The 26,299-nt window shown below is 36.9% G+C and overlaps 1 protein-coding gene across 1 annotated transcript in view; it reads right to left on the reverse strand.

Moving 5' to 3' along the window:
- The window catches only part of LOC149781700 (GTPase IMAP family member 9-like), a 35,313-nt gene extending 26,536 nt beyond the window's left edge, over window positions 1–8,777 (reverse strand). Inside the window, exon 1 of the mRNA XM_089935787.1 lies at window positions 8,607–8,777. The gene's annotated coding sequence lies outside the window, so the exon portion shown is untranslated. The remainder of the gene's footprint in view (window positions 1–8,606) is intronic.
- Window positions 8,778–26,299: the final 17,522 nt, after the last annotated feature.

A 26,299-nucleotide genomic window follows, 5' to 3' on the forward strand; every position in this document is an offset into this window, starting at 1 on the left:
AGACAACAAGCTTTGTCAAATTTAGCAAATATTTTTTTTCCTAGGAGACAAAGTGAAAATGAGCAAAAACGACTAAATCCCAAGAATTACAGATAATAATAATAATAATAATAATAATAATAATGAGGACTTTGTATAGCGCCTAATCTTTAGAAGCTCTAAGCGCTTTACGACATTAGACAACAGCTATAAGATAAGACACAAAATAATATTATTACCAAAACAAACAACATGAAATTAGAAAAACATTTAAAAAAATATTTAAAAAAACCTGCTGAGAAAATTTCAGGTATCAAACATTATTAGGTTTTTAAGTTTGTTTTTGCAGTCGAAATAAGTGAGTTTTGAAAGCCCTCTTGAATGTGATCACTGTGTCTTTGTGTCTAAGTTCAGTGGGTAATTCATTCCACGTTGCTGGGCCCTGGTATGCAAAAGAACGCTGTCCATATGACTTTGTTTTCATAGTGGGAATAATGAATATACGATTGTCAGAAGAAGAGCGTAAGTATCATGCTGGTGTGCACACATGGGTGAGGTCAGATAGGTATGTTGGACTGGAGTCCGACATTGAAATGTAGCACAAAGAACAAATTTTGTGTTTGATTCTGGATCTGATGGATAGCCAGTGTTGGGTACAGAGCAGCAGGGAGGTGTGCTCTGATCGTGGTACTCTAAGTATGATCCGACCAGCTGTGTTTTGAACTTTTTGAAGTTTCTGGAGTAGATATTGAGAAGTGCCAGACAGAATTGAGTTACAATAATCCAGTCTTGAAAGTGCTAATGAACACACAAGTGTTTTAGTGGCATCAACTGAAAGATATTTGCGAACTGAGCTGATGCGTCTCAGCTCAAGATATGCAGCCTTGCATATGTTCATGACATGTTGGTGCAATGTGAGAGTACTGTCCAGAGTAACACCGAGGTTTCGTACTGACTGTGTGAATTTAATGTTGGTATTGCAGATATTTATTGTTTGAGGTAAAGGATGTGAATGAGAAAGTCTTTGCATTGTGATCAGAATGGCCTCAGTTTTATCATCATTCATCTGCAGCTTGTTACAAGTCATCCATGATTTCACATCAGAAATGCACCTCTCTACACCTTGGATGGTAGCATCAATTTCAGTTGGGTGGCTAGATTTGTATATTTGGGTGTCATCAGCGTACAACTGGTGAGACACTGGATGATGATCTATAACACTTGAGAGCGACTGAGTGTACATAATGAAGAGAACATGTCCAAGAACAGACCCCTGTGGAACACCACAACATAGATCGACTGGGCTGGAATGTATTCCATTTGCAGATACAATTTGTGTCCTGTTCACCAAGTAGAACTTGAACCACAGTAAGGCTGTATCACGAATGCCAAATACATGCTGGAGACGGTGAAGTAATATATCATGGTCTATTGTGTCAAATGCTGCAGACAAATCAAGGAGGGTGAGGACTGTAACCTTTCCGCTATCCAATGCAGAGAGAATGTCATTAACTACTTTTAGAAGAGTAGTTTCAGTACTGTGGCAAGGGCGATATGCAGATTGTACATTGCTAAAAAGACTATTTGAATTTAGATGAGATACCAGCTGGGATAGAACAACGTTTTCTAAGATTTTTTAAATGAATGGGAGATTATAAACTGGGCGGTAGTTCTTTAAATCGTTATGGTCTAGTTTTGGTTTCTTCAGCAGAGGCTTTACAATGGAAGTTTTGAAAAATGATGGGAATTCCCCAGATGAGAGAGAGGTATTAATAACATCAGTTAGTGAGGACAATACTGGATCTAAGCACTCAAGCAGCAGTGAAGTTGGAATTGGATTAAGTTCACATGACTTTGGTGCACTCTTCATCACGATTGTATGAACGAAATCCATAGAGACAGGTTCAAATGCTGCTAATGATTGCCGCTCAAATTCTGTATCCCAACTGTATGGTGACGACGAGTCAATTAAAATTGTGTTGTCAAGCTTATCTCTAATGGTTTGTACTTTGTCACGGAAGAAATTTGCAAACATGTCCGGAAGGTCGACTGGAGAGAAGGTAGTTGGAAGTGGTGTTGATTTGTTCCTTGACATTAGCTTGTTAGTAATCTCGAAGAGCTCTTTGCAGCTGAAACTTTCAATGATCGTATTAGTGTAGTGGGCTGATTTCGCTGCATGGACTATATTTGTGACATTCTTCTTAGCGACTTCATATATTTGCTGATGAATAGTGAGACTGGTGGAAAAACTAAGCCTCTCAGCTTTGAGACGGTCTCTTTTAGCAAAGTTGGTCCCTAACACTGCTATACCATGGAGAACACTTTTGAATTGATACTCTGCACTTGGTAGCTTGTGCATGTTGTCAAGTAATGACCGCAGACAGTTATCTTGTTGTTCTGCGGTAGGAGGTAAGTACATGTAAGTTGTTAGGTTAGCTTGGATGTCGTGCATTAGTTTGGTTCTATTTATCATAAGGAGGTTTCTCTTAGTAGCAGAGAAAGGTGGAGGGTTAGGGACTGATACGTCAAGATGGCATATAATGCAGAGGTGATCTGATGCAAGGTCATGGGAAACCACGGAGGATCGTATAATGTTATCATCAGGTCTGTGAAGAATCCAGTCTAAAATGTGACCATGTTTATGGGTGGGTTAGTTAACTGACTGTTTGAGGTTGAAAACATTAATGTAATCTATGAGTTTTGATGTATTTGAGTTTCCGGGACAGACAAAGTGAAAGTTGAAATCTCCAAGAATAATCAGTTTGCCACCTATCGAATTTCCATAGTCCATGAGATTTGGAAACTGCTCCGAAATGAGAGAGTCGGGCAGCTTGTTTTTTCTACTAGGAGGAGGGCGGTATAGGCAGAACAAAATGGACTGACCTTTGCTCCAGTATGAGTGTGGTTTGGATTAGTTCAAACGATGTGTGGTCGAAATTCAATGTTGTGGTATAGTTAAGATGTTTTATTATGGAGTTCTTTGTGATGACAGCAATTCCACCTCCGCGAGAATTACGGGGGAACGACTTGATGGAGTAACCAGTGGGTGTTAGATCCGTACACTTGGGCTCATTGCCTGATGTTTTTAGCCATGTTTCTGTCACAAAAAAATATGTCAACATTTTGGTCGTTGATAAAATTAACTATTTCTGTGCGCTTTTCCAGTGGCCCTACTGACTGGGCATTGAATAATGCAATGCGCAGAGGTATTTCTTGGATAAATGACACAAAGGTTGACGAATTAATTAGGATTTGAATTAAGTTATCTAAATTAACGAAAAAAATTTTAATGGTTGTGCCGAAATAAGGGAGATAACTGGAATTCTTCTTCCTGTTCTACGCCGGCCAGCTTTGAAACAACGTTTCTTTTTTCGCTTCTGTTTACATTTAGGTAATGATGAATGTAGTCCCAGTTCGTTTAGTCTAGAGCACAATGTAGTGTGGAGAGCCAAAGAGTGATCATTTAAAGCAATTAATGAGCGTCCATCGTAGCATAAACGGGTTGACTGGCGAGTATCACGTGATGGCGGTTTGTTCAAAAACAGTGGAGCAAGACAGCTGAGAAAAAGTCTAATTGTTCTCATTTCCAAAACAAGGAGATGAAGAAACATATACGAATTTAACAGCCAATACATAATGAACACGATAACGAAGATGAAAACAGGCAACAAGCACAAATATCATGAAAACGGCACTAAAAAACGGATCAGCTGCTTCAAGCCGGTTAAGCGATAATGGCCATCAAGTCCATGGGATTTAAAGTCCTGAATAAAATTCAGTACAAGTCCCAAATAAATCCAGCATACAATGGTACATTACAATTGCATGTAACGAAATTTTAAAAAATTAAAACTAACAAACAATATATATGTGATCGATTTCTGTTAATAATGCACTTTGTGGCAAAATAAAAATCTAAAATACAAATTTTTCACAAGCTTAGTAATTATAGAAAAAATAAAATTATCGTGTTAGTGTTTGACAATAGCATGTACCTTTTATCCAGATAACTAAAATCACTAAATATAAATCTGATATAAAACTATCATAATATATTTTCATCGTTTTGAGTTAAAGCTTGTCAGAAAATGCTATTTTAAAAGTTTATCAGAAAACCGTGAGTCATTATCAGCGATATTTTAACTGATTATACACTTATAAGACAATTAATCACCACATTGTACAATACCCATAGACACATAGAGCATATTGTACAACACCCATAGACACATAGAGCATATTGTACAACACCCAAAGACACATAGAGCATATTGTACAGCACCCAAAGACACATAGAGCATATTGTACAACACCCAAAGACACATAGAGCATATTGTACAACACCCAAAGACACATGGACCATATTGTACAACACCTGTAGACACATAGAGCATATTGTACAACACCTATATACACATTAAGCATATTGTACAACACCTGTAGACACATATATTATATTGTACAACACGCGTAGATACACAGAGCATATTGTGCAACACCCATAAAAACTTAGAGCATAATGTACATCATCCGTAGATACATAGAGCATATTTTACAACACCCAAAGACACATGGAGCATATTGAACAAAACCCAAAGACACAAAGAGCATATTGTACAACACCCATAGACACTTAGATCATATTTTACAACACTCTTAGATACGCAGAGAATATTGTACAATACCATAGACACATAAAGCATACTTTACAACACCCAAAGACTTAGAGCATATTGTGCAACACCCATAGACACACAGTACATGTTGTACAACACCCGCAGACACATATAGCATATTTTACAACACCCGCAGACACGTGGAGCATACTGTACAAAACCCAAACTTACACAGAGCATATTGTGCAACACCCGTAGACACTTAGAGCATATTGTACAACACCCTTAGATACACATAACATATTGTACAACACCATAGACACAAAAAGCATATTTTACAACACCCAAAGACACATAGAGCATATTGTACAACACCCATAGCACATATAACATATTGTACAACACCCGTAGAGACATATAGCATATTTTACAACACAAAAGACACAAAGAGCATATTTGTCAACACCCGTAGACAAAAAGAGCATGTTGTACAGCACCGTAGACACGCAGAGCATATTGTACATCACCCGTAGATACATAAAGCATATTGTATAACAGCCTTAGACACATATAGCTAATTTTACAACACTCAAAGACACATAGAGCATATTTTAGAACACCCATAGACACATAAAGCATATTTTACAACACCCATATACACATGGAGCATATTGTACAACACCCAAAGACACATAAAGCATATCGTTCAACACCCATAAATACATAGAGCTTATCAAAATGAAATAATGCTATCGTTGAATTTCTTAATTGGAGAAATTTATCAAGACACATTTCACTACCGGATCATTTATATTTATAATGTTCTTTACAGAAGAGTCAAGATCATTGCAATGAATTGAAGACTTTTTCTAGAAAAAAGAAAAGTAAGTGAATCGTATTAATTACAAAGGAGTAAATAATTGCCTTTAGATTTAGAATCATATTATAGCTCTATGATCTTTACTTAAAAAACTGGAAAAGAGTAAGAACCAATTTTTTTTTATAATTCAGCAAATAATGTATTACCCTATAATACAAAGTGAAAAGTGTTTTAAAAAACCTAAGATATTGCGGGGGAAAAAATCCTATATAATCTAAACATTTCGACACAAGTCTTAATGATTACAGTTTTGGAAACAAATTAGTGGTATTCTACAACAAATTAAAATACTGGAAGTGTCGTAGTGATGTTTCAATAGTCTTTTGTTGAATTACAGTAATAATACAATCCAACAATATATCCTTATTTGAAAATTCACTATAAATCCAATTCTCTATTTCCAATAATGTTTTTTTAGAACCTCGAATATCCAGAGAAAAATCACTTGAATTAATTAATTTGAATAAATACATTCCAGCCCAAATGAAACACTGGACACAACAATAATGCAAGTGATCCTGCTCAGATCCTTAAGCACAAATAAATATTTTTTAGTGACAAGCTTATATAGTCGTCTACCTGGCCTCAGGTCACAATTGGCATTGTGTAACCAAAAATATTAATAATGGAAAATTTCATTATTGATTGCTCCAAATGTTTACACGATAAAATCTTAGTTATAATTATAAGGTCTGTTACTAAAATTAAAATATAGAACATGGAAAACAAAATGTCCTTGACTCATAACGAGATAAGTATGTTTAAATATGTTAATAACCATAATATTATCTATGTATTAGTTCTTTACTGACTTTTTTTAAAATCAATGATTCAGGTCAGGTGTAAAATGAACTTGATTTTGGACAAGGTCAAGTCAAAATCTAGTTATCAATAGAATATAAGAATTTTTTTTAAAAAAACGTAAAAATCTAATTAACAAACAGTGCAAATTATATGTAGCCAATTGGCTCAGTACACAGAGGCAATGTATCTACTTGAAGACTTTTATTATCTTCGCAAGATTATCAAAATATATATTGATGTCCAACTGTAACGCCCTTAGGCCATTCCGACAGTTAATAGTACATGCGACTCCTTTCCTTTAAGAGAATTTTCGCAGCCTGTATTCATATAGAAGTACATGAAATCAATTTCTGGACTACTCGTCGTGGAAGTTGGGTAGAAATTTAATATGTTCATGACAAATACTTATGTAGAACCTTTATGCTCGAGATCTAAAGCTATTCGTGTAAGATGAACTCATTTTTATCGTTGCATGGGATGCTCACAAGACGTATTTGGTCAAGTTACTGTTTGATGGTGTCGAAGTAAGAACGAAACAGAAACAATCTCCAAAATAGGGCCAAGACGCAATCTAACACACATCTGGCAGACATTACTGCATATAATATATATGTTTACGTGTCCACACGTTAAAAGAAAGTCTATCGACGATGCATGTATAAATCATCCAGTACATACTTGATAATAAGTCTATCTTAGCGTTTCCAGCTTATCTTAAGAAGATTTATTCCCTGTCATAGTCCTAAATGGCGATTTCTTTGTGGCCTTCAGACAGTATCTTAACGACAACATGCGCAAAGTAAAAGGAAATCAACGCCGTATGCGACGAATTTAATTGTGATGTCATAAGGGTAAATGATACTGAAAACACGTATTACTACATTTATATCCAGACTTGTACATGAAAGTAAGTTTTAGTTTAAGACCCCCATATCTCAACTTTACGCTCAGTGTCTGTGCTACAACCTTGTTAGCTGAATTGGACTACCTCAGTATTTTCCCCATTTACATGCATACACGCTTTCTGTTTTCTGTATCACTTCCATAACATGGAACCACTACTCATCTAGTGCCAGATTATTATACGTTCTGTATCTTTTCCTTAAAAAAAAAAAAACTATAATTCTCAGATAACAGCTTTGCAATCTTGCAGTGGTCCTGGGTAACTTCTCTAATGCAGTGCATTTACATGGACGGGTTACCTTCGATATCGTACATATCTCATAACTAGTATCCTAATTGTCTGACACTGTTTTATTTCCTTTTAAGTTTAATAGAGCCTCAACAATCAACGCTGGTTTAGGACCTTAGTAACCCCTTTCTGAAAAATACACCAGCTATGTGATAGAGAGCAGCAGCATATAGATTTGCATTTTTTAAAATTTATTTCTGCTGTATTATTTATTTATTTTTTTTGGTGTGTTTTTGTTTCTATTTTGGAGGGGAGTGTTTTTTTTAATTTTTTAATTTTTTTTTTTTTAAAATTCTAGTAAATATTTTAACCCATATTTATTTTCATGTGTCTCTATTAATAAAAGCTCTCAGGTACGTCGTACGAGTTAGATATTTATAGCCGGTACGGCGGTACAAAAAAGAAGGTTTTGGGAGGCCGGTACCGTAACGGTAAAATTTAAAATATACTTACACCAGATCTTCCAACAATGACAAGTAGAGCATGATATTTAATCCAGAGAGGTGATATAGTCATTTTATGATTTGGATTATTTACCTCGCAATATTCAACACATAACATGATTGGAAAAAATAACGTTCATTCTGCCAATAAATATTGCATGCTCACATAGAAAGAATTATCGTAATCTGTATTCCTGGAAACTAAATTTTGATGGTTGATGAAATACCACAGTCAGTATCTAGGCTTTTCCTCGAACAAGTACTAGGTGGCAATCACATGTGCAATGAAGAGATAACGCTATGATTCAGATATATGTCTATTGCAAGCTATGACCAAACTTAGAATACAAAATATTAATGAAACGCACAGTATCCTTCTTTTGCAAGAAAGTCATAATATTTGTTTGGTAGATACCACGTTTGATTGCAGTTGGAGAAATTAGTCAACAGAAACCGTATCCATCCAAGTGCTGGAGCATTGTGTTACGTCAATTATGCAGAAACAGGCTATCAAGCCACAATACGGACCGTTATCCTACTATATCTTGTGCTAACTGGTAGTGGAAAATGACTAAGAACCAAACTGCAATGCAGCCCCTCTCGCGAAATGGTTTGAGACCCCTGATCTAAAGACTATAATAATAATAATCAATGGTCCATCATAAAATTGTCAGCGTGAAAATATATCTTACCTTTCTAATTCACCAGATGGAGATTTGCCTTTAAGCGTAAAGGAGACTCACAACTTGAACATTACACACATGTCCCAATGCATTTATAAATTGGTTTTACTTGAAAGGAAAACTAGCAACCATCTGTAAGCTATATCCAGTGTTAACCTACACTCTTTAGGCCCCTGTACACTTGAAAGATAGACTAGCAACTATATGTAAGCTACATTAAGTGTTTGCCTATGATCTTAAAATACAGGACCCAGTATTATTGTGAAGATAAAAACAAAAAGTAATAAGATTAGTCTACTCTCTTTATGATTTCTAGGAAATGGGCAAATAACTTGCTTAAAGATATTTTGTTTTATTGGGGGAGTTGGGGGTGGGGGACATTCTTTTTATGTCAAATATTATTTAGATCACGGTCGTCAAACATACGGCTCCCATACCAGACTCGGGCACGCTAAAGGGTTTTTATATCCGGCCCACCAACCGTTGATAAATGTGTCCACTGACAGCAAACTGCAATGTGGCCCCTCGCTCCAAAATGCAGGACACACCTGCATTAGGTATAATAACATCTAAATTAAAACAGTAAAAACATAAATACAAAAGGGAGTTAACTACAAAATTAAGCTCATTTATATATATATATATATATATATATATATATATATATATATATATATATATATATATATATATATATATATATATATATCGATGTTTGATTGTTACGTCATTTCGGGTCAAGAGATTATTAAAGGTATTCATTTATTATCTTTGTCATGATGAAAACTACTTTCTGAATCAAGTATCAACATTTTTACTGATAAACAGAATGGAAGAAGTACTAGTATTTCCTGATTATGCTAAAGCGAACAATCAAAGCAACCAAAGAACACAAACTATGTGTTAGATTTTGATAAATTTCAGGACAATTTGTCGAATGACTAATTGTGTTAAAACTGCGATTGAGACTGCATACATAAAACGTTGACTACATTGGCATAATCTGTTCCACTTTTTTGTTGGAAAAGACTTATAATAGAAAGTCGTTACTCAGGAACAAAATGAAATTCTGAAAATCTGCAAATAACTGAGATAATGGGTTGATTTTGTGATCGTCATTATGGTAAATCTGGGTGGGTAATAATATAAACCGCTGCAATAAATATAAACTAAACGTTAAATTGAATAGATCAGTTTCGTGTCCGAAAATCTTAGTGTAATCATATAAGACGAATCATCGTTTTCTCCATTATGCTATATAATTCTAAATGGCTTTTCTGCGTAAATGCTTGTAAAACTCTAAATGGCATGGTCTGCGTAAATGTTTGTAGAACTCTAATGTTATGGTCTGCGTAAATGTTCATTCCCCATGATGCTATAGAACTCTAATAGTATGGTTTGCGTTAATGTTCATTCCTCATGATGTTGTAGAACTCTAATAGTATGGTCTGCGTAAATGTTCATTCCTCATGATGCTGTAGAACTCTAATAGTATGGTCTGCGTAAATGTTCATTCCTCATGATGCTGTAGAACTCTAATAGTATGGTCTGCGTAAATGTTCATTCATAATGATGCTGTAGAACTCTAATAGTATGGTCTGCGTTAATGTTCATTCCTCATGATGCTGTAGAACTCTAATAGTATGGTCTGCGTAAATATTCATTCCTCATGATGCTGTAGAACTCTAATAGTATGGTCTGCGTTAATGTTCATTCCTCATGATGCTGTAGAACTCTAATAGTATGGTCTGCGTAAATATTCATTCCTCATGATGCTGTAGAACTCTAATAGTATGGTCTGCGTAAATATTCATTCCTCATGATGCTGTAGAACTCTAATAGTATGGTCTGCGTTAATGTTCATTCCTCATGATGCTGTAGAACTCTAATAGTATGGTCTGCGTAAATGTTCATTCCTCATGATGCTGTAGAACTCTAATAGTATGGTCTGCGTTAATGTTCATTCCTCATGATGCTTTTGAACTCTAATAGTATAGTCTGCGTAAATGTTCATTCCTCATGATGCTGTAGAACTCTAATAGTATGGTCTGCGTAAATGTTCATTCCTCATGATTCTGTAGAACTCTTTATGGTATGGTCTGTGCTGAAGTGAAAGAAAATAGTTAACCATAATGTTCACAAAACTACTTATTTATTTACCCTTATCCTGACTACTGCGGTCATAGAGCAAAGAAAGCAGCATCACTTGAACATTCTTTCACAATAATACATATCAACATTAATTTCAACACATTTTTGTACTAAATGCGAGTACTGAATGAAGTTTACTGTCCCTTGCGGACGTCATTTTTTACGGACTAACCTACAACATAATGGCATCATTACCTACTGGGATCATGTTAATTAACGCAGTAAAAACAAAACTTATAAAACCTATGGTTCAAGCCATAGAGTCCAAATAATACCTAAGTATCACCAAGCTTTCTTTTTCAAGTATACATTTTTAGAATGGGTTGTTACAGTGGAAACAAATATCATTATGATTTAAATATAAATCATTATATAAAAAGTTTTCGTGTGTGTGTGTGTGTGTTATGTATATTTGATTTAATTTATATCTGATTTAATTGTTTGTAAGTTTTAAATACTTTTTATTTTTTGATTTTATTATGTATAAATAACATAATTCTGTTTACTAGGAACTCGATACATTTCCACAAAATAGTTTGACCATGACTGATTCATTTATAAACACATAAAGCTGACCTAGTTCCCGACCTTAATTCAAAATTAGTAACAGTCACGTGAACAAGTTCTTTTGTATTTATTTTATTGTGGGAATAATAAGAGTGAGCTCGAGGCTGTATTGAATACGTGACCCTAGGCTTATAAATATTTTTTTAAGTAAACAACCTTTCTTATTTTATTCTTAGAGTAAAATGATTGGTTTTCGTGAGGGTCATGTTTTAGTACATGATGTAAACATGATCATGTGACCATCATACGAACATCCATTCTGCTCATCAAAATTGCTGTATAACCATAATCTCAGTCTGGGCTTATAACATTTAATGTCAAGGTGTTATTTTGTTGTGTTAGTTTCGAGTTATTATCTATTCGAATTATTAGGATTCAAAAGGATTAATTCTTTTTTCCTGAAAATATATGTGTGCTCATACAGAATTCTTGAACAAAGACATTTCTTAACATTTTTATCCAACACCGGAGTATTATTTCTTGTGTTTCAACAAGAAACTGTAGACTTCAACAGTGTACATGATACAGAATACGTCATCGCCTTCCATCTTGAATTCTTCGTCGGGACTCGAACTAGATTCATTAGAACATTTCAATATTACGACTTATAAAATGTTATTCGTGGATTATCCTTGGATTTTGTTGGATTTGATTCTTAAAACCGTTTGTTCTTAGTTTTTCATTTTTACAGTATTTTTTTCATGGGAAAAAAGTAATTTGTTGTTTTCACTCTTTCTTGTGTTACTGTTTATTCGAGCTTAAACGAGTAACATAAGAGAGAGAGAGAGAGAGAGAGAGAGAGAGAGAGAGTGTGTGTGTGTGTGTGTGAAAGAGAGAGAAGGTTATCCATTTTATGAGTTGCCTATGACAAGGTAGCTACAGACCATACACACATTATTATTATTATTATTATTATTATTATTATTATTTCATTGTTAGTGCGAGAGAGATATTTAGAGAGATGAAATTAATATTTTAACATTATGAGAGAGAGAGAGAGAGTACGGAGGGGATGATAAACGATGGAAAAGCAAGTCTCGTTTTTTTAAATAAATTTCCCGGCATTATAGGACAGGGAGCAATTAAAATTAGGTTACCCTTTTCCCAAGACAAGGGTAAATTCTGTGTTGGGAATGTTCATTAGCAAATCTGTTTTCTTCATCAGTTCCACCAAAGTAGTGTTATATTTACTGTCGTATGAATGACGTAATATTCGGGACACGCAAAAATTAACTTCCAAAATATTTAGAACTATGACATACGTGCCACCAGAGAAAGCATCATGGTTCATCGCAGATTTGTGGGATACCTGTGGCAGCAGAGTTCATTGCAGATTTGTGAGATACCTGTAGCAACAGGGTTCATTGCAGATTCGTGGGATACCTGTTAGAGATCTTGAAATGACAACCCAAAGAAAAAGACGCTCCACCCATCACCACAGTTTGAAGTGTCTTGTCTGGCTCAAGTTTAGTACACAGAAAGAATTAACAACTTCCAAAATACCTGACGAGATTCAACAAGTCAAACAATCCAATTACTATTGAGGGGGATTACCGCCATAATTATATGCATGTATTTTCTAAGCTTCCTTTATGCATTATTGTAAATGTCTGCTTGCTAGTGCTACTTTCATAATTCTATCAATGTATATTGCGTACTTCATTGATGCAGATTGTACGTGGCAGTTTGCAAGTACTACTTTCCTTTTGCATTATTGTCAATGGCTGCTTGCAAGTGCTACATTCATAATTCTAGTCATGAATCTTCTATTCTTCATTGATGCAAGATGTAAATGGCTGCTTGAAAGTGCATAAATCTACTTTTCTTCTGCGTCTTTGTATCTTGCACTTGGGAAATACTTAATTGATTTTGTACTTTGTCGTATGACAAATGCTATGTCAGTTATTACAAGTTTTAACATTCTATTTATAAACTTGCTATATCACAAGTTACACAAATTGTACCTTCCAAAATCATGACTATAATGTAGCATCAAGCACGTTGCAAGTTAAATCAAGGAAGTTAGCATAAAATGATGCCTCATTACGACAACAGATGGCGCTGTGACACGTCATTTTCTTACAATACGAGTACTCCCCTGACCCTAGCAACAAGAGGTTATACCACTTTATGGCGTGTTTGGGCGTCTTATTTAAAATATCATTCGAATTAAATTACATCAGCTGATGTCTCAGAGTATTAACATTCGGAAGAGAGGTGGTCTGCAAGTAGCACAAAACAAATTAAATGTATCAAATTGTATGCAATTATATGTATTTACACAACGTTATATTTCCGCTGACCCTTCCCACCCTATTTCATTTGAACATTTTATCTGTTTAATTTACCGCTGCCGCAAGATTTAAGGCCCTAATTTGTTTATATATTCTCATTTACAGTATTAACAGTTTATAGCATATTTATTATTTTAAAATGCAGTGCGAATTCTGCTTTTCGTAGCAGGAAAGACCTCATAAGGTTTGAGCAAAGTGCAGATAATAGCACCTCGAGGATATACTTTCATTTCTTTATTCACGAGAGAGAGAGAGAGAGAGAGAGAGAGAGAGTACATTACAGAGATAAGGATTCTTTTTATTCTCTCAACCCTAAGTAGTTCAATTTTACTGTTAATCTGCAGTTTACAATTGCAGTTTAATTATATATATATATATATATATATATATATATATATATATATATATATATATATATATATATATATATATATAGTCAAATTAAACAGAATTATAATATATGTATGCATGGATGATTATACAATAGCCAGCAAGTCTTGTCACTAGTTGCCTGTGACAAGTATGTCATATCTCCAATATCATTTTAAATCTACAATTCCAATACGTATTTTTTTAATTATCTTATATAATGTAAGTATGGACACTTAATCTAATTATCTGATTTAGTGTCTATAATTATTCTCGTAGTATGAAAAAAATGTTTGACATATATAACTGATTCATTGGTTTAACCAGAATGATCTGTAGTACAGCTAAGATACCTTCCTTTATTGACTTTATGATTCGCTAACCAAGTAGAAAGGTGAACAATCCGGAACTGAAATTTGTTGTGGGCATGCGCATTGGAGCTAAGGAAGGTAATTTTAGGCGCTACGATCAATAAGTCCGTTGCAACCGTAAAACCCTCTCTAGCAAGAGGCCAATGGCTTGAAACAGGTACGTCACATAAAAAGCATATATGCTAAACACTATGAACTTATTTCATTATGTACGAAAAGATATTCAAAGAGTATGACATATACTTTCTATATGTAAACATAACGAACACTTCCATACAATTATGAGATGCTTTATTTCGACAGATACCAAATTGGAAACTACATCTTTTTATTATTTAAAACCGTATTCATCCATGTATAAAGCGATATTTATAGTACAGATAAGATGACTGAGTGTATGGTACCTCACTGATAAAACATCAGACACCTTTGGTAGCAATTATAAAAATATTATATATTGAATATAAATGACATTGCTGCTGCAACCAGAAACCAGCTCAATTTGTTTGTATTATTACTGCTATAGTACAGTACTAAAAGTGCTTGATACATTTGGATATGAAATTAATGTAGTAGTTAAAAAGATTAATACAATTTTTTACATGTATCTTCTACAGATGTGATTGTTTTCTGTTAGAAAAATAAGACACCTCCCACATAATGTTCTAAAAAAACTTATAAAGTTTTTAAGGCTGGTCACAGCTCAGACTGTTGTAGCATACACCACCACCATCATCCCACATAAACATCTTCATTTGTCTGTGATTTAATCATTATTTTGTCCTGTTTAAAATATAAGTTAATATTGTCATGACACAAAAAATATCAGCACAATACAACTATGCAATAAGCAAAATAAATAAATACCAACAATATACAGTCCTATGTTTAACTTTTCATAGGAAATATAAGAGAAAATAAAGTTTAATTTAAACCGGCATTCATAAAAGCAATATTGTTTGATGAATTAGTCTGAAATAAAAGTTATCATACAGGTAGGCATTTATAAGGAACAAATACCTGGATTGTCTTGTTACATTGTTCTTATAGATGTATTTGCCAATCCCATTTGTTTTTCACTTTCACATGAATAAAACATGAATGAAGACAAGCTTTTCACACAATCTGGCATTTGGATTGGCCACACACTCATCATTGCAAATTCTGAGGAATTAAAACTGTAAATTCTGGATTGGTCAAGACACGTTGCCTTTTTGTATAACTCATACATTTGTAAATTATGACTCAGGACAAGTCAGGATATATTCCTTAGTATCTGTTTCAAGAATTAATCCACAAAAACATTCCATTACTGGATCTGTATTCAATATTCAATATATACTCTGTACAAAAATCCTCACTTTTTTGGAGAATTTATTTTAATATAAATAAAAGTTGTTTGCACTTGCTACGAGCAACAAAAGGATTATATTTTATTTGCTAATTTGTTATTTCTGATACTTTGACCTTCACAAAGCTATTATATTTATGAACCTGAGATGATATTTTAAAATTTTCCTCTTATCCTTAATGTATGTGCCTTTGGAACAATGGATAAGGTAAATTCCATAATTTAAATAAATTAATCATTCAGCAAAGAGAGAGAGAGAGAGAGAGAGAGAGAGAGAGAGAGATTTATAAGTGAGTTTCTTCACAGATTAATAGAAACCACTAGCCAATTTCTGACTGCAGTTGTAAGATATCATTTTAATGTGAGTTATAGGCCCCCAAGTACTATTCCTGAGAGAAGACACAATGCTGGGTTTTAGAAATTAAAGCCACACAAGTACCAGTTTGTTACTCTGTGAAAAATGGGGTCATCATGAGAAAATGGAGACACCTTATGTACCTGCTGGTGATGAGTGGTCAGTGAGCAATTAAATTGTTGTTCCTAAGTCATATAGACAGGAAATGCATAGTCTAGCTGCTAACCTATAAAACTCCTTAAGCTGGTAATTTTGGTGTCAATAAGACTGATCACAAAATCCTGAATCATTTATATTTGCCGAAAATTAAAAGTGATGTTTATAAGCACCATAGATCTTGTCACACTTGTCAAATGGCAGGAAATCCCAATTAGGTAATATCTAAGGCACATCTGCAACCTATTCCTGCATTTGACCATTTCACAAGCCATTTAACATAAAATTGGTAGACTGTTAGTTCTTTACATATTACCAAGTAAGGCAACCAATACTTGTTGACCATAATGTGTGCGTCCTCAAGATTTCCATAGTCTATTCCTTTGAAGAATATTAAAGGAAATACTGTTCTAAATTTTTTGGAAATGTTTTTAACACTGGTTTGCCTTCCAAAATCTGTCCAGCAAATGTTATGTTTGATTATTTCCAACAAGTTATGGATTAATTAGTCACCCTGAGAATGATGGGGCTAGCTCAAGACTGTCCGAAAACTCTCACACCTACCAAGGACACATGTATACGATTATACTGAATCAACCCTTACAAAAGACAGTGATCAGTAAAAACATGCATTGTTTAATTATCTGGTAAGATCAGGAGAGTTTTTCCCCCATATTGGTATTTATCACCAAATGAAAGACCCCATGACTACCCTAAAACAACAAAAGACTGTCCCAAAACACCCTCAACTACCCAGGATACAAGTAGGGAATTAAATAGAACAACACCCAAATAAAAAGAGAGTGATCTGTAAAATTCCACCCTGTATAATTATCGAGTAAGATGAGTCAACTTTTTTTATACTTGCTGAAGACTGTCCCAAAACACACTCATCAACCCAGGATACATGCATACAATTACAGTAACTTAATGAAATATGCAATTTTGGTGCATTTTCTCTCTTTCTTTCTTTCTATTTCTTTGATCATAGATAATCCACTAAACTACTTTCATATTGCAAAGAGCAGCACAATTAACTAGTCAGAATCATGCGTCACTACATTCATGTTTCAAAAACTATTTAAAGCTTTTTGTAAACATCTTGTGACAAAGAGCAGCTGAATAATTAGAACCTAAGGGTGCTATATTTATATTTTTAAAATTCTCGAACCAAGAACAATGCAAATTAAGTAATGGCAAACAATCGTACACAAAATATAATACTTCTAATCGCAAGTAAACATTTTTATCATGATACGAACATGATATTCCACATTCGGTTATTTCGGTTTTTGCGGCAAAATGTGTTCCAAAATGAAGATCGTGATCAGAATAAGAACACCTTTAAGTAAAGCTTAATTTTTTTAATGTCATTTTACCTATAAACTTTTTATGTGATATTGATGTTCCTCTGAGATATTTTATTTTCGCGCGAGCTTATGTGCAAAAGTATCACAGGAGACGATTGAAATCTGTGAGCTGCGTCAAAATGGGTGACGTACAATACAATCATTACAACCAGGATTCGTCTGATGAAAGCTCATTAAGAAGAGTACAGGGGAAAGATCATTGTCATTTCTGATCCTTACTTTTCTAAAATAACTAATGTTTCACTAAGAAGTTGATTTCTTAAAAGGTGAAGCTGAATACTTAAGTGCGTCAAAACTGGGGTTGAAAAAAGATGGCGCACCCAGCTGTAGTGTAAGCGCTTTTGTTTTCGTAAGGTGCTATACATCTCTTAGACATTCGAGAAAGCATATAGTTTTAGAGACGATTAAAACTTTGTTGCTAACGTACACGTTAAAAAAGGGACTGAAATAGTTATCGACACAAAATGAATGTCGTGAAACACCATGGGGAGTATTCATTATTTCTGGTAAAGGAAAAACTTTAGAAATTTAGAGCGCCGTCTGTTATCTTAATGCCATGCTAATCTCTAGTATTCCATTATGACACCAGATGGCAACACAAGTTGGACAACAAAGACGATACTGATAAAGCTTAGTATTAACATTGTTGCAATTCCACATCTGTATGCAAACAGTAGTTGGAATAATGTAATTGTAAAGTTTACAAACAGAATATACAAAACTTGTAATAACTGACAAAGCGTTTGTCATACGACAAACTACATAATGAATTCAGTAGTTGGCCAATCGCAAGATACAATGATGCAAAAGGAAAGTAGATCGAAAAACTGACAAGCAACCATTTACAGCTTGGATCAATGAAGAATATAAACTTCATGACTAGAATTATGAATGTAGCACTTGCAGCAGTCATTCCTTCTGGCTGGTAAGTGCATTATTTGTCATTAAATAGTGTAGGTATATTTTTGATTCAACCTGGGCACAATGGTGATGCTTAACAAAATATGAATAAAGACTGTTTTATATAAAACTTTTCAGGTCAGCGTCATCAAATGTAGCTAACAGTACATACTTTGTTAGTAGTAAATGGGGCCACTATAGCGACAATACGAATTAGCATTACAGAACCCCTTGGGCCACTATAGCGACAAGGGAAATTTAACATGGGGAAAACACATGGGCCACTATAGCGACAAGGGGAATTAACATGGGAAAAAAGCATGGGCAACTCTAGAGACAAGGGGATTGAACATTGGGAAAAAAAGCATGGGCAACTCTAGCGACAAGGGAAATTGAACATGGGGAATTGTAATAGGGTCAAGACCTGATAGGTGTATGGAAAGGGAACAGGGGGAGAGGGACACAACACACACACACACACACACACACACACACACACACACACACACACACACACACACTTTGAATATAAATAGGCTAGGCAATTTAAAGTCAATCTAAATAGGCTAGGCAATTGAAAGTCAATCTCTTTTCAAGAAATAGGAGTGGCCCTGAAAAGGGCCTTTGGATTTATGTTAATATGCCCTTAACATAAAGGGCATCTGTGGCATCTTCTTGTCCTCAAGCTGCGTCTTACAGCAGGGCCATACATCAGAGTCCTCTTGAGGCAACCTTGTCTCTCTATGTAGACTCTTCGTATCCACAGACTGCTGCTGGTCCTGTGGACAACTGTCCACTTGGATCGGACATACATGAGCATGTCCGTCCTGAACATCATTGAAGATACGAGGGTGGAAGATTCAACGTCAGTCCACATCTTGCGGCTACGAGAATAGGTGAGTGATTGCACTGAACTGCGCTTATTTATAGGGAGAGAAAGGATTGAAACGGATTGAGTTCGTTGACCAATCCAAACACGCGTGACGAAATTCAATCAGTCCGCATCCAATCGGAAGAGAGCAGTCTGTGACGTCACGTGGCCTATATACATTCGCTAGCGCCTGTGCGCTGTCAATCTATGCGACAGTTATTCAACATGACGGAAACTCAGAAAACGATCCATTGGGGTGCACCGACGGTGGAGACTACCCAAGGGAACCCGGACTTACTTTCAGAAGCGGTAAACTGGGATTTTGTGGATTTTCTGACCTCGCAAGAATTTGTTCCAGAACCTTCGTTACCATCTTTACCACACATGGAGAATTTTCGACAGAGACAGAAAGAAGAATTGGAGAAATTTATACAGAGACAAAAGGAAGCAGAACAAGCTTTTCTGCTACAGCAACAGCAGCAAGAAGAAGAGGTAAGAAGAAAAAAACAGCAAGAAGAAGAAGCAGCAAAGAAACAAGAGGGTGAAAGTCAAACGGTCACGGTACTGTTGGACATTTTAGCGGAGTTAAGAAGTCTGAAACAAATGTATCAGACTTCTTTATCACGACCGAAGAGAATACGACCTTCCCGAGCTAAACACGCCAACCCTGAGACTAAGCCTACCTTACCACCCTTAGTGATTTCAACCCAATCATCATCATCAAAAGTAGGCCTCGGACGTCGCAAAGGCTTAAGACAGTTAAAGTTGATTGCTTAAACTCACCCCTACACCAAGAAAGTAACGGCCCATTTCAGGGCCACCCACTTCTCTCGAAAAGAGATACAATTTCAATTGCCAATAACTCAAAATAACAACCCATTTTACCCCTATAGTACGTGTCTGTGTATGAGTGCGTGAGTGTATGTTCTTATTTTAAAATCATAACCCAAAGTCACTTACCTTTTATCATTAATGTGTTCTGTTATCCATAGTTACAATAAAATTCACAACATAAACACTCTTAAAAAAGTTCATTCACTTCTTTTGTGTCATTATTTACTCTCTCTGTTTTTTAGATTTCTTCACAGGCTTTTCCTCTTCTTCCTCCTCCCATTCTTCCCTTCTTCTTTTCTTCTCTTGTTTCTTTTTCTTCACCTGTCTGCTTTCTTCCTCTTCTTCTTCCTCTCCTTTCTCTGAAGAATCCCTCTCTTCTTCTGACTCCTCTTGTTTCTTTTTGGGGCAATCTGGAGACCAATGTCCTTTTTCTTGACAATAATAACAGGTATCTTGACTTTTGTCTCTTTTAACCCCTTTTTTTTCTTTTTTGACGGTCTGGACACTCTGAAGACCAATGCCCTTTCTTTTGACAGATATAGCAAGTATCTTCACTTTTATCTCGAAAAGAAGGAGAGTAGTCCGAAGGCTGGTCTGAAGAGAATTTTCTAATGACCCCTCGCAACGCTCTGATGAAACGTTCCATCTGGCTAGTCTCTTCCATCGTTGTGCTCAGTTAGAGAGTGAAATGAATAGTGAAAGGACAAGACACATACCCTTTTATATACGCTGGTCTGCCAGGACTATAAAGTAGCTCATGGTGTTTAAACTTGAGTCATTTGACTTTTTGCTTTCAAGATGAAACGATCTAATTCATTTGAGAAGAAAGAAAGTAAGAGGCAGAAACGTGATCTATCGCCTCGTACCAGAGCTGAAGTCTTGGCACAAATTCATGCCAGTGATTTTGAAGAGGACATGAGTGAACCAGAATCCAAGCCCTCTCAACCAAGTTCACCGCCCTTAGTTAACCCTGACAAATACTATTCCATTCGAGAGACAGAAAAGCGCTCCTCTAGAAAATTTAGAACCACGGCTTACACCTACACGGTGAAGTTTAAAGATTTCAAGTCCGAAGTACCCTTAGAGAAAGCAGAAGGGTTCATCACCGAGATGTTGGATTCTTTACTCACCGCACTCAAGCGACAATGTCAACCCAAAGAAGACGATCGCTTGACACTATCCATACAACACGATGGTTTGAAATCCTCTGTTTGGATCGAATTTAGCAGACCCACAGAACTGACCCCTTCCAAAGTCATGGACAAGATACAACAGGTGCAACAATCCAATGACAAGTTTGACATCACCGATGGTAAAGCCACACTGAAAATGGCTCACGTCTCTCTTCCTCAAGGGACTGGACGCAAAAAGATGTTATTGGTGAACGATCTTCGCAGCATTAAGCGTAGCCTCGTCCAAATTTACAACCCTCATGACCAGATGTGTTTAGCCCGGGCTATCGTGGTGGGGCGAACCTATGCCAACAAGAACGACACGGCAGAATGGAAAAGAGCCTGGAAAACTAGTCAACGATCCGACCGAGCCAAACAACGAAACGAAGCAGAACTCCTGTTACAACAAGCTGGCCTGTCCAAAGACACACCCTGTGGCATTCCTGAAATGCAAACATTGCTAGATGTCCTAGCTCCACTCTACACCTTGAAAGTGCACCCTCAAGAAGTGCATGGGCCTCTGATGTTTCGAGGGAAAGACGTTAAGGACGGAAAATACATTCACCTTTATCATCACGATGACCATTTCGATACCATTACCAATATCACTGGATTCCTGGGATACAGATATTACTGTGAGAAATGTGACCATGGTTATAACAATCGAGAGCAACACAAACATTGCGGATTGAAATGCTCAGGATGTTTGGCATCTCCACCCTGTCTGAACGAAGGGCCACTGCATTGTTCAACTTGTCTGCGCACGTTTGTTAGCCCTACCTGTTACCAACAACATTTGAAGACGCAAGGTTCACAGCAGAAATGTGCTTGTCAACTGCTGAGATTGTGCCCTACGTGTGGACAAGGCATACGTACCAACAGTGCCAAGGCACACGTATGTTCAGGAAAGAAAAAATGTCACATTTGTCACCACATCGTGGACTTGGAACATCAATGCTACGTGCAAAAATACCAACCCCCACCAGAGAAAGAGGATGGACACAAGAAGAAAGGCAATTTCATCTTTTTCGATTTCGAATGCATGCAAGAGACCCGCATTCACATTCCAAATTTCTGCGTGGCTCATCGAGCATGCGACAAGTGCATTCAAGAACCTATCTTCAGTCATTGCCCTCACTGCAGCAAGATTCCTGGAAGACGGGAAAAAATCTTTCAGGGACCGAACACGCCAGCTGATTTTGCCCAATGGGTCTTAGACCCCATCGACAAGACGTGGAGCCAAGAGGATATCGAACGTTACGGAGATTGTCATCGTCATGCCACGGTGATGGCTCACAATTTCTCCGGATACGATGGACAGTTTCTTTTGAGGTATTATACAGAACAAGGCACCGAACGTCCTAAAGTGACTTTGAACGGAGCCAAAATCATTTTCATGCAAGTGGGACAAGTACAGTTTAAAGATTCGATGAGTTACTTGGCCATGCCTTTGAGCCGAATGCCTAAAACGTTTGGAATGACAGAAATGGCTAAAGGGTACTTTCCACACTTTTTCGATACGGAAGCCAATTAACACGCCGTTCTACCCCATTTACCTGAGGCTCACTATTACGACCCTGACAACATGGGTACCGAACAACCAGAAGCTTTCTACGCTTGGTACCAGGCTCACGCCTCCGACCCTTTCGACTTTCAGGAAGAAATGCTAAAGTATTGTCGTTCCGACGTGGACATTTTACGACGTTGCTGTGGAAAATTTTGAGAACGGTTCATGGAACACGGAGGGGTCGATCCTTTGAAAGAAGCTTGCACCATTGCCAAAGCGTGTTCCTTAGTGTACCGGCAACGATTCATGCCTGAAAACACCGTGGCGGTCATCAGCCCTCGAACGACCAACTATGTCAAACGTCAATACCACTGGACAACAAATTTTTACAAAAGTCATGTTACTGAAATAAAATTAGTCAATTCTTATCAATTTTTATGTGCTGAACACGAATATGACAGTCAAATTGCAAAATTGGCTCTAGTTTTTTTGTAATCTGCAAGAAATTAATGTTTACATAACGAAATGCATTCCAATAGTAAAAGGTCAACTGTAATAGCCTACCTATAAAAAATGAAGTCATTGACTACATCTTAGATTTCTTCGCCTGTCTCTTGTACAGCTGTTCGGGAGCATCTCTGAGGAGTGTCCAGCAGTAGTCAGCCAGCATTGTAGTGGACCATTTTCCCTGGTATCTTTGTTCCATTGTTGCGATATCTTGATGAAAACGTTCGCCTTGTTCATCATTAACAATACCACAGTTGCTAGGAAAGAAATCCAAATGGGAATGAAGGAAGTGAATCTTTAGAGACATATTGCAGCCAAGTTTCTTATACTTCATCAACATGTCTTCTACTAGTTCCTTATAGTTTTCTGCCCTAACATTTCCGAGGAAGTTTGTAGAAACTAGGCGAAAAGCATTCCATGCTTGTTTCGCGTCACCTTCCAGCAAGTTTTTGAACCAGTCATCTTTGAAAAGCTCTTGAATCTGAGGACCCACAAAAACTCCCTCTTTAATCTTTGCTTCGCTGAGTCGAGGGAATTTTTCATGCAGGTATCGGAATGCTGGCAAAGTCCGGTCAATGGCTTTCACGAAGTTCTTCATCAAACCTAGTTTGATGTGAAGGGGTGGTAGCAAGATTTTCTGAGCCTCAACCAGAGCTGGGTGTTGGATATTCTTCTCTCCAATGGCTACATTCTGCCTGTGAGTCCATTCCTTCCTCATGTAGTGCATTTCCCTTGCTCGGCTATCCCACTCGCATAAGAAACACATGTATTTTGTATATCCTTGCTGCAGTCCCATTAAAAGGGCAACTACCTTCAAATCACCACAGAGGTGCCAGCTGTACTTGTTATACTCAATGGAATTCAGTAGCTGCCTTAAGTTATCGTATGTCTCTTTCATGTGGACAGCATACGCTACTGGAATAGATGGAAGAATGTTTCCATTGTGCAAAAGCACAGCCTTGAGACTCAGTTTCGAAGAGTCCACAAATAGTCTCCATTCTTGTGGGTCATGAGTGATTTTTAAAGCATTCATGAGGCCCTCAATATCGGAACAGAATATCAGATTACTTTCCTTTCTGAAGAAAGGCTCCAATTGCTGGTGGCGCTTTCGATATGCAGTAATTGTGACATCTTCTTCTAGAAGATTCCATTGTTGGAGTCTTGATCCTAGCAATTCTGCCTTGTTCTTTGATAAGTCCAAATCACGAATCAGGTCATTTAGTTCTTCCTGTGTTATTCTGTGTGGGGTTGATGATGCACCACAGTGAAAATCTGGATCACTGCATGCTGATGGACCAGGAGAAGAACAGGTCGACTCACCTTTGTCTTCGTCAGATGAATCAAGAGAATATTCTGCTGGAGGTTCTGGAATAGGAAGTCCCTCACCATGTGGAACTGGTCTCAATGCAGACGGAATGTTTGGGTAGACTATTCTCGACTTCTTTCGCTTCGTTATTCCGCCGGAAAGAGGAGGAACCAAGCAGAAGTAACAGTCATTTAGGTGGTTGCTTGGCTCTCTCCACACCATTGGGACTGCAAACGGCATTGATGACCTTTTGCAATTCAACCACTGTGAAAGCTGTGTTGTACATGTAGCACAGCATATATGCGGAGCCCAAGGCTTGTCTTGGTCACCAACCTTGCATCCGAAGTAAAGATGATATGCCTTCTTCACTTGAGAATTGATACTTTTCTTCTGGTTGGCAAATGTCACTTCCCCACAAATATAGCAAAAATTGTCCGCGGTATTAACACACTTTCGAGGCATTACTGTTCTTTATTGTACGTAAATGGATAAAATAATAAGTTTTATGTAACAGTAGCTTGAACTGTCTCGCACAACGTCTAAAATATTTTAAATGCTGAACCTATCTGATTGGGCTTTATATAGTACACTGCTTACGTCAGCTTCAGCAGCCGCCTGGCATTAGTATAATAGGCCTACACATGTATAGTACACTGCTGACGTCAACTTACTTCAGCAGCCGCATGGCATTAGTATTGCATTGCATCAGAAAATGATGCAATCAACTGTGGATGATGTGAGCATGATGGTATTATGCAATGTTACATCATTATTCCGGATGTTGCTGCAGTCCTACTGGAGAAATTTACAAAGTGAAACATAGAAAATGAGGTATATGAATATCTTCAAAACGAGAGCCAATACAAATTTTTCACGGTTATATTCGTGTTCGGCACACCAAAATACTACAGATTAGGGCCTTTTCAAGTCAGTAATGATTTCACTGTTGACCAGTGTACTCGGTCAAAGCCCTACGCTGGTTACATTACTTGTGCGGCAAGGAAGACAAATGGATTCAGCATGCCCGCAACGGAGGGGGCGAAAAGACCATCGGAACGCATTCGGTAAATGGCTGGGACTTAGAAAACCCCAAGATCGTGTACGAGTTTAACGGCTGCTTATTTCACGGATGTCCCGTCTGTTACCCTGACCGTGACACTAAAAATCAGTTTTTACAACGAACCATGGAAGACTTGTACCAGGCCACTTGTCAGCGACGCCTAAAGTTAGAACAGGAAGGATACCAAGTGGTGGAACTGTGGGAACACGAGTACGATCACCGTTTGAATACCGATCCCGAGTTTAAACGCCTCGTGGAAAGTTACAAGCTGGTGGACCCCCTGAACCCGAGAGATAGTTTGTACGGAGGAAGGACCAATGCCACCTGTTTGTTGTACCAAGCCGACGAAGAGAAAGGAGAAGAAATAAAATACTTGGACGTGTGTTCGCTGTATCCCTACGTGTGCAAATATTGTCGCTTTCCTGCAGGGCAACCACAATTGTTCACGGAACACATCGACCTGAAAATCATTCGACAATACGAAGGCTTGATCAAGTGCAAAGTTTTGCCTCCCACGGACTTGTACCATCCCGTCTTACCTCACCATTGTCAAGGCAAACT

The sequence above is a fragment of the Sinohyriopsis cumingii genome, chromosome 15, assembly GCF_028554795.1.
Source record: "Sinohyriopsis cumingii isolate HCF-2022 chromosome 15, ASM2855479v2, whole genome shotgun sequence".
NCBI classification, from domain to species: Eukaryota; Metazoa; Mollusca; class Bivalvia; order Unionida; family Unionidae; genus Sinohyriopsis; species Sinohyriopsis cumingii.